Below are 10,608 nucleotides of genomic sequence, written 5' to 3' on the forward strand. Positions count from 1 at the left end.
ATATGACAACAAGCCATAGAGCAAAGAAGGGTGCAAATGTGTGACTTCGACCACGCTCGTAAACAGTGGCACTAGCACAACTACACATGGAAGGAAGCAAAGCACGTCAAACTACCACAGTGCCTAGATGGGATTAATCAACGGGGCCAATGCTTCATTTGCACGTTTTTCACATGCCATGACTCCCTTGGGCATGCTATACAAAACTAGCAAAAGTTGCAATAGGCTGCAATGAGGGTGTAACTACAGTGTGCAGGCAGCCATGCAAACCCACCAGCACGCATTGGCCGGCCAAGGTGCAAAACAAGGGGCTAATCATCCTGACCCTCATGCCATGTTGCTGTCCTTCACATGCCATGCAACTCTTGGAAATGCTGTGTGGCTACTGGCATATGTGGCAGCAGATATGCAAGGAGCCATGCACACCCAGCAGCACTCCATGGCAGGACACAGCGCACATCGAAGGCAATCATCGGAACCAACGTGCCTTGATGGTGATTTTCACATGCCAAGCCTATCTCGGACATGCCATGCGGCTGCGGGCGCATCTGGCGGTAGCGGTGGGGGCACGACAGCACAAGGCAAGAACCCTTGCGCAGCAATCAGCCAGGGGTGGCAGGCAACGGTGTGCGGAAGAGGGGTTGAACATCGGGACGCATTGGCCATTTCCTTGTTTTCAAATGCCATGCCTCTCTGGAAACTGCTGTGCAGCCACGGACACGTGTCAGCAACTGTGGGGGCATGGCAGCGGTAGGTAGGGAGCGAAGGGCTCCCAGCAGCACACGGTTGCTGGCATTGGCGTGCGGCAGATAGGCTGACCACCTGGACAAATGAGCCATGTACTTGTTTTCACATACATGCCAAGCCTTTGTTGGGCTTTCGTTGCGGCTACGACCGCAGGAGGCAACAGCCGTCGCGACATAGCGGTATATATTAGGCAACCATGAGGGCAAAGCAGCACGCCGTGGCAGGCGCAACGCACACCAAGGGCAAAATCTTCGAAAGCAACATACCGTGAATGCGTCTTGCACAAGCGATGCCACTCTTGGTCATGCTATACGGCGTTTGACACATGCGGTGCAAGATGTGGAGGCACTGCAGCGCAAGGCATGCTGCCCTGCGCGCCCAGCAGCACACACTTGCAAGCAACTGTGTGCGGCAGAGGGGAAGACTGTCGGGACGGACGCGCCATGTACATGTTCTCACAAACCACACCTTCCTTGGAAATGCTATGCGTCGAGGGGCACATGTGGCATCAGAAGTTGGGACGTGACAGCGCATGGTACCCGTCCATGTGCGCCCATCAGCCCACGGTGGCGGGCAAGGCCATGCGGAAGAAGGGGGCGGCGTTGCATGACAGAAGGGCTCACCATTCGCAAGCACGTCCACCTTCGTAGAGCATGCTCTGCCGTGACTGGCACACGTTACAGCAGCTGCGAGCACATGGTGCGGAAGACAGGCGGCCATGCGCGTCCAGCCGCACGCAGTGGCAGGCCTCAGCGCACACCGACGGCCAACTCATCGAAACCCACGTGCCATTTCACTTCTTTTACCATGCCATGGGTCTTTTCGGATTGCCTACCATGCCCCCTCATCGTCTGCTGCCCCTCGGTGCGGCCCCTCAAAAACCACCCTGGGAGTGACACCCCCCTCCCTCAAGGTAGCTCTTATACTCTTTGCCCATTTCCAGAAGGAGACATGACCACCCCCCAAAAATATATCGTTCTATTTTTTGAGCTACAAATATCCAAATCAAATGAAACTTGGTAAGAAATTAAGGAAAAATCCAAAGATTATTTTCATATAAAAATCGCCATCTTCGGATAAATATTTATTTTTTTATTAATTTTTTAATATTAAACAACATATTAAATTCAATAAACTATGAAAAATCCATTTTAATGTATTTTTCTGAAAACTAAATTTCGGATGTCTTCCAAAGGTTGATAGAATGTTCTGAAAAAATATTGGACCATTCCAACATATTTTGATATTTTTTATTATTTTATGATTGAAACATTACGAAAAATACCCAAAAAAATGGAAATGCGGGGTTTAATTGAAAATGATTGTACTTTGGGTGCCAAATAGCCAATTGCATGGCTTTTCTAACCCAAAGGGATGTTTCGCACAACATGATTTAAAGACCCAAACTACGTTGTGTGGGCATGGCCTTGGCGTGTGCAGCCGAAGGCCGCAAACGAGCCTCTGTTGCATGGACCATGGGGGCCACGAAAGCACCCATGTGTGAGCCACGTGCGTGCGGCTATGTGCACGGCGGACTAGACTTGGGATCGATGGTGCGGCAATGCGTGCAACCTTACGCGAGCCATGTGCCGAAAAGCCCGTGGCATGTGCGGCCATGCCAGCCACCAATATCGACGCATGGGAGGCCGTGCCAGCGAACTTGCTCGAGGTAGTGCACTCATGGGCGGTGCATGTGGACCACGCAACGCAACCTTGCGCGCGGCGGTGCAGCCGTGTCTGCAACCTCTTGCGTGGCACTTTCGGCAAATCCCGAAACCTGGCGCGCGACGATGAAGCGATGGGCAGGGCACATACAGCCATGCATGCGACCTGGGGGCGGTGTGAAGCAATGCACGCAATCTTGCGAGCGCTAGGGCAGCAAGGAGCGCGGCATGTGCTGCCATGCAAGCAACCTTGAGCGAGTTAGTGCGGCCAGAAGCGCGGCATGTGCGGCATGGAACGTAACCTTGGGCGCGACTGTGCAGCCATCTGCGTGTCATGTGCGCCATGCGCGCAATCATCCGCGCGGCATGTGTTGCCACGCGCCAAACCATGTGCGAGGCTTGTGCAGCCGTGGTCGCAGCCATGTGCGTGGAAGTTCGGCACGGGCGGCAGCCCTGCGTGCGCTGCTCGCACCATTGCCATCCGCCATGTGCACCCGGGCCTACCACCTTTCGCGCGGTTGAGCAGCCTTTCCAGCAGCAATGTGCGTTGTTGCCTGCCACCTTACGCGCGGTGTGCACCTTTGCCCCCAGCCATGTGCGCGCGGTAGCCTGCACCCCTGCGAGCGAATGTGGAACCTTACCCCTAACCGTGCCCAAGGTTGCGTGCAACCATGTGTGCGGTATTGCAGCAACACCCGCATCCATGTGCGCGGTAACCTGCCTCGACGCCAGCAGACTTAGCGCGCTAGTGCAACCTTGCCCTCGGCGATGCCTACACCTTGTGCGTCCATGCCAGCTGCCTTCCACGCGGTAGTGCAGCCATGCCTGCCACTATGCACGCACATTGTGCGGCCCTGCGTGCGGTACTGCCGCCTCGTGCACTGCCTTCATATGCACTTAGGCACCCTTAGGGGGGCACGCGTTGGCATTGTCATGGGCACGTATGTGTGCACACTTGCGGCATTCAAGAGCACAATTAAGCGACACTTGGGCTACACTTGGGTGCACGCTTAGACACACTTATTCAACACTTGCGGGCACGTATAGGCACATTTAAGGCGACGCTTGGGGCATTCAAGAGCATGCACAGGCACACTTGGTTGCACACTTGGGCAACAGTTGTGGGCAGCATGGGCACATCTAGGCAACACTTGGGCCATTCATTGTGCACTTGTAGTCAACACTTGGGGTGTTGTGCGGCCATTCGCTGTGTACACGTGGGCACACGTAGCCAACACTTGGGGCATGCGTAGGCACACACTTGGGCCATTCAAGAGCACGTTGTCGATGCTTTAGACCTTTCTAAGCAACCGCACCGGCACTTAGCACTTTCACTAGCGCTAAGTCAGCCTAACCACCCTCGTTAAGGGACTAGGGAAGAGAAGAAGTGAACACAAGAGTGAGTTTGAGAAGAATGAACCTGTATAGCACTAGAGAACTCTTGAGTACAAGGCTTGAGAACTCACTTGCTTGGTTGAACACTCTTGGTTGGTCCTTGGTGAGTGCCTTTGCCAAATGAGGCAACACCTACCCCAAGTTACAATGGATGGCTAAGATATTTACAAATGTCCTCCATCCAACGGTTGGGGAGGAAACTAGAAGCTTCCCACCTCCTTAGCGGAGCTCTAGAAATCTCTCCCAGAATATCTCCTGTGAATATCTTCTACAAATATCTACAATAAGATATCTATTGTTACTACACCTTTGTAGAAAGCACTAGAACTTGGACCTTACTTAGCCCAACGGCCTAAGTCCATGGGCTTGGTGAGCTAGGCCCGTGGGCCTATGATGGGCAGGTCGTGACACTCTCCCCCCCCTAAATCTGCGACGCCCTCGTCGCAACCTCCTTGTGGTACTTTTATTCACGAGTCGTCTCCCATCTCGTCTCGCTCTCTGGTCGCCCCTTCCACTTGACTAAATACTCCACGTGAGGAGATAGTTTGTGTCTCTGGATGATTGAATCAGCATCCAAATTAGCCTCCCCCTCGCAAGGGTTCTTGTTGTAGTCACATAACTTGAGCCTCCTACAACGTCGTCTGGTTGTCTCCGTTCTCTCGTTTGCATCTTCCTCTTTCTTGGCATGGATGGCTTGCTCCCAAATTCTCCTTGTCTTGCCCTCCCGACCAAGGGCAAGTACGCACCTAGCCCCTGGATGGTGTTGGCACTTGTCTCTAGGCTTGAACCGATTCCTCTTATCACGCTTGTGCCTTAGTGCCTCTCCTTTAGACATGTCATGAGAGGTAGTGGCTTCCCTCGCCGTTGTCCTCCTACTCTTCCCATACTTCTTCTCCAGTACGAGCTTCCACCTTATCCAACTCCTTTGCATACTTGAGCCTTAAAGGTGGCAACCATCTCCTCTTGGTTACTTACTATGGTGTTAAGAGCACCTTGTAGGGACCCCTTGAGCTCCCCCATCTGGCCATCAAGCTCCTCCCCACTTTGCTCCGCGACATTTAGGCACCACTTTGCCTCGGCCAATACTTGCTCCCCTCGAGCTAAGCAAGGCCCCATAGCGACGCCAAAGTCGACGGACTCGGTTTTCAAACAGTGACAAGCCCTGGGTTTAGCCCGGGTTCTGTCCCCAAAACCATGGTTATAAGGAGAAGGCGCCCAGGGACTTATATGATCGCGGTGTTGGACCAGCTCTTCCGATGTGGGACTAATATCGTTAGTTCCCGCCAGACACGCATCGGATGCACATCCACAGCACCGCCCGGCTCTGATACCAGGTTTTCAAACAGTGACAAGCCCTGGGTTTAGCCCGGGTTCTCTCCCCAAAACCATGGTTACAAGGAAAAGGCGCCCAGGGACTTATATGATCGCGGTGTTGGAGAAGATATTTGCAGAGGCCACTGTAAACCCTAAACCCTAAACTGCCCAAATCCATTCATAAGGGGACTTTAAATAGCCAGGGGATACAAGGGACATGTGGGGCCCAAGCCATGTGTCCTTCACATGGACTTCACATGCTTGTGGGACCGTATGTCGAGAGTGTCGGCATACATACATACGACAGTATAAACATACACATACGATAGTATACACAATACATGACATACGATAGTATACACAATACATGACAGTATACGACAGTATACATACACACACATAATTTACATGACAGTATACGACAGTATACATACACACACATAATTTATACTTCAATCTGTATCTGGATCAGATGAACTGCTGTATGGGTAGAACGCAGCTTTATCGATAAGCCAATCATCATAGGCATCCATTAGAGGAATGATGCGAGGGCAAAGCAGTCAATCGTTCTGATGTAGTTCCCAGGCGGAATCAACAGTGTGAAGAAGAGGAGCTGGGACTTGATGGGGCTGGATGTCATTTACGCTGCACATGGACAGAAGAAACTGTTGCCACTCTGATCGATGCTGTCGTCGAGTGATGAAGAGGGCATATGGCTTTGTTCCATACACATGATAGTCTGTTGTGTATTCAATGTAATGGCAGGGGTGTAGGGTATATGGAGGATCAGTTATTTGGAGAATAGCCAGAGGTCTATGGAAGAGGATAGTGCTGTAGTGCATTGGTGTATCAGGGGAATCTGGTTGTGGGAGGAGAGAAGGGAAAAGGTCGAACCAAGTTTCCATAGGAGCAAAAAGCTGTAGAAATTAGAAAATTGGTAGGTTACGACGGTGGGGTTGTATTGGGCTACACCATTGAAAACACAGTGATTGGATAGCCTGAAGGGGAAAGCTTATAGCTATGGAGTATGCAGTACATAAATGCCAGAGAATGCATTTAAATACAAGAGGTAATTCTTGTAGGTCATGGATGGAATTAAAGGTTAAGATTGTAAGGTAGGGAAAATCTGGGTGAAAGGTGGAACCAGCAAGAAAGAGACCTTCTTGTCGAAGAGCAATTTCTAAAAGCTGGATAGCTGTATGCTTACTGTATGTAAGGATGGCTTTGTAGGTTAAGGTATGAAGGATTTCTGGTGGAAGGTGAGGAGGTAAAGCACAACAAAGGTTATGGCTGGGTTGAGGCTGAGGGGAAGAAGAGGAGGAAGATGAGGCTCCTGGTGTCAAAGGATAGAGGATTGGAATGACAGAAAAGGTAGAGGTAGGACGGGACAGGAAGTCTGCCAAAACATTTTCTGTTCCTTTGATGTGTTTGATATCAAAGGACCATTTTGAGAACCATTGAGCCCAGCGTAACAGTTGATCATTGGGAAGTGTCCGTTGTCTGAATTCAAGCATTCCAGGGAAACTTGACATGTCCAGTTCAATAAGGAACCTGTGTCCAATGAGATGAAACTGGAATTTTTCAATTCCTCGTCTGACTGCAAGAATTTCTTTAAACGTGGAATGATAATGGGCTTCAGATGGTTTGAAGGAGCCACTCTTATAACCACAAACAGTTCTTGTAGAATCAGAGGCTTCTTCAAGGAGAACTGCACCCCAATGAGTATCACTAGCATCAGTTTGAAGGATACGTCGTCCATCAGAAGGAATCTGTAAACATGGGAGTCTTGTAGATAGTTGTTTTAGGGCTTGAATGGCTGCTGAGTGTTCAGAAGACCAGGGAGGAGCTTTCTTTCTCAAGAGTTGATGGAGCACAGATGTGTGTCTGATTTGTTGAGGAAGAAACTCGGTCATATAGTTTACTATTCCAAGGAATTGCTGAACTTGAGTTTTTGTCAGGGGACCATCAGGAAATTGCTGAAGTGAGGTAGCAATATGAGGTTGAAGTTCATACTTTCCGTTGGTAATAGTAACTCCAAGAAAATCAATAGTTGAAACACCAATCTGCATTTTCTTTGGAGAAAGCATGATGCCATAGTCTTGGACTAGTTGATGGAAATGTTGGAGAAGACATAGATGATCATCCTGTGTAGATGAAAATAGAAGAATATCATCAATATAAATCAGGGCATGATCTTAAATTGGAGCAAAGATCTGCATCATGGCACGCTGAAATATTGATGGAGCCGTCTTCAATCCAAATGGCATGACTGTCCACTGTAAATGATAACCAGGAACACAAAAGGCTGTTTTAGGCCGATCTTCAGGAACAATTCCAAGTTGCCAAAAACCAGCTTTTAGATCAAACTTGGAGAAGATATTTGCAGAGGCCAACTGTAGGAGAAGTGCTGGACGAGTTGGTAAAGGGAACTTATCATTAGCCAAGAAGAAATTCAGAGGCCGATAATTGATCACCATTCTCATCTTGCCACGGATTTGTTCTGTTCGTTTATTCACATAAAAGGCTTGACATGCCCAGGGAGACACAGTTGGTTCTAACAGTCCTTGTGTTTGGAGCTGTTGAAGTTCTTGTACTGCAAGAGTCAAATGTTCTGGGGGCATTCCAGGATGACTAGCTTTTGTTGGATTGACATCTTCATTCTTCTTAAAAGGTAAGGAGATGAAGAACTTGGGATTTTTCCAGAGGGGATGAGTACATTTGGTCAAGAACTCAGTATGAGACTCTGCACAGGAAGTTTGCAGAAGTTTGCCTTTAAAATCCTCAAATAGCGTAGGACCTGTACCTGCAAGAAATATGTTAGAAAAGGGGGACCAAGGGAGAAGTTGTTGTTTATATACAAGACCTTGGGGTGTCCATTTAAGAGGAAGATGACTTAAGACATCAAAACCTATGATAAGGTCTTTTCCAGGACAGTGGGAACCTAACATGACATGGGTGAAGGAAAGGGTTGGAAGGAGTTGGATTTTAATGGGTCGTTTGGTTACGAGGGTGATATAGAAGGTTTCATCATTAGCGGCTAAAAAGGGAAGAGGAGGTTCTTGGGGTTTCCAGAAAGAGTTTGGGGTTTCCAGGCAGAATTTCCCTGGTCCTACAGACTATGGTCCTGATTCTCATGGTGTACATCATGTATGGAAGGTGAAACCTCCTGTCCTTCCCTCTGGACAGTCTAAAGAAATATCCCCAGCTGAAGCAGCTTTAAATTGGCAGAATGAGAATGCTATCGTTCAAAACCAGTACCTTGAACATATTCTTGCCTCTACCCAGCATACTTAGCTCATACACTCTCTTAAAGCTGAAATGGATCAAGTTCATGCTGAACTCGCTGGTATTACGTCCTCGACTGCTGATACAGCTCAGGACTTTGCTCTTATTGGCCAAAAAGAGAAACATCTTCGATTTCTTGAGGCCCAATTGCATAGTCTACAACAAGCTCCTCCTCAAGCAGCAACATCCAGTCGACAACAGCCTTTACCATTGACAGTTCCTACTATGTCTTCTCAAGATCCGTTTGCCGCATATACTATACCGGCTCCTCCGGTAGTTGCTTCTTCCAGATCTTTTCCCCTTGAAGAATTGAAGGCTTTACAGTGACAGCAGCGCAATCTGACACCCAGGCAACAACCCAGACCACAACAACCAAAACCTATACCTTTGGATAAATCCTCCCCTCCAAAATTCCAACCATACCCCATGACTGTTACTTATCCCGCACCTGCACCACCTATTTCCACATATCCATCATCACCTTCACCTTCCTCTCCTCGAACTAAGACCAAATATCCTCCTATAAGCGCCATAACTCCCTCTGGAGATGACGTCCTAACAGATCTTCTTACCACCCTAGCCCTTCATGACCCAAAACCTATTCCCGCTTTCATGAATACAGGTCCCGAACCACCTCCTGTCCCTTATCCTGCACCTCCAAATGTTGAAGAGATGGATGGTGATCAGGATGACCCTATGGTCCATAATCCTGAACCTCAACCTCCTCCTCAGCCAACCTATGCTCCTTTTTCAAACCAAGATCCTAAGCAGTTCTTTACCCTCGACAATGTCCCTGTCTCCAAATGGGCATCTAAGTTTGCTGATTTTCATGCCTGGATTAATGCTGAACTTCTACAAGAAGGTGCTACTTCCGTCAGTGTTCTGACTAAGTTTGTTGCTCGCCTTCAAGGAAAACTCAGGGAATGGTATTTAGCCCTTGGTGGATACAGACAATTGCAACTTGTTCAACTTCCTGAAGGACAGTTCATTACAGTTCTCTATCAAGAGTTTCTTGGCCCTGTCTCCAATGATATTACAAAAGCTTGTGAAGAGTTTTTACAACTGAAGTGTTGCTCTCTTGCTCATCCTTATCTTGACAAACACTTCTCTCGCATGACAGACCGATTCCATAAAATTGGTGGCCTTGATGATGAGAACCTCAAGCAGATCTTTTTGAACTCTCTTCTAGATCCCCTTGGTGCTGATACTCTCCAGTTTCTTCGCAACCAGAATATCACCTTGGCCTCCTGCAGCATTGGTTCTTTGTATAGTTTTGCACTCTCGGCCCTTGACAAACTCTGCAATGTCAAGAAAATCTGGTAGGATCTACAATCAAAGTCTGACAAGGTTTCTTCTGCTTGTGATACTTCCTGGATGAAGATCAAATCTAAAGGTTCCGATCACTCTTGTGATTGTCCTACAAAGAAGCCCTTTCATCATAAACGCTTCTTTCACTCCTCTCGGAAGCACAAGAAAAGGTTTCCTTTTAAGCCTTCTCGGTTTAAATGGTTTAAACCCCCTTGGAAGTTCCTTCGGAAAAAACAGTTTCGTGGGAAAAACAAGAATACTTCTTGCTTTATTTGTGGAAAAGATGGACATTTTGCTAAGAATTGTCCTAATAATCGCAAGAAGGATAAGGTGCTTCATATGCTTGCCTCTCTCTATCATGATGATCTACAAGATCCTGACCTAGAATCTCTGTATTCTCTGGATGAAGAACCCACTGATCTTTCCTTATTTTCTATTGACTACCCTGATACAGTTGATCCAAAGTACCTCACAGACTCAGACCCAGAGTCTTCTGTCTCCGAGTCCGAGGAATCTGATCCCCTCTACCAGGTTATTCCCTTTCTTCCCCCAAGTCAACCCCCTCTTCCCTGTCAGTCTATCACCTTACCTCATGCCGCAGTAACCCTTATCCCAGAACCCTATGCTAGACCAGTTCGTCTAATAACCTTCCTTGATACTGGTGCTGCCACTACCATCTTGTCTCCAAAAGTCCTCCCAAACTCTTTCTGGAAGCCCCAAGAACCTCCTCTTTCCTTTTTAGCCGCTAATGGTGAAACCTTCTATATCACCCTCGTAACCAGACGACCCATTAAAATCCAACTCCTTCCAACCCTTTCCTTCACTCATGTCATTTTAGGTTCCCACTGTCCTGGAAAAGACCTTATCATAGGTTTTGATGTCTTAAGTCATCTTC

The sequence above is a fragment of the Macadamia integrifolia genome, chromosome 9 (assembly GCF_013358625.1).
Source record: "Macadamia integrifolia cultivar HAES 741 chromosome 9, SCU_Mint_v3, whole genome shotgun sequence".
Taxonomy (NCBI): domain Eukaryota; kingdom Viridiplantae; phylum Streptophyta; class Magnoliopsida; order Proteales; family Proteaceae; genus Macadamia; species Macadamia integrifolia.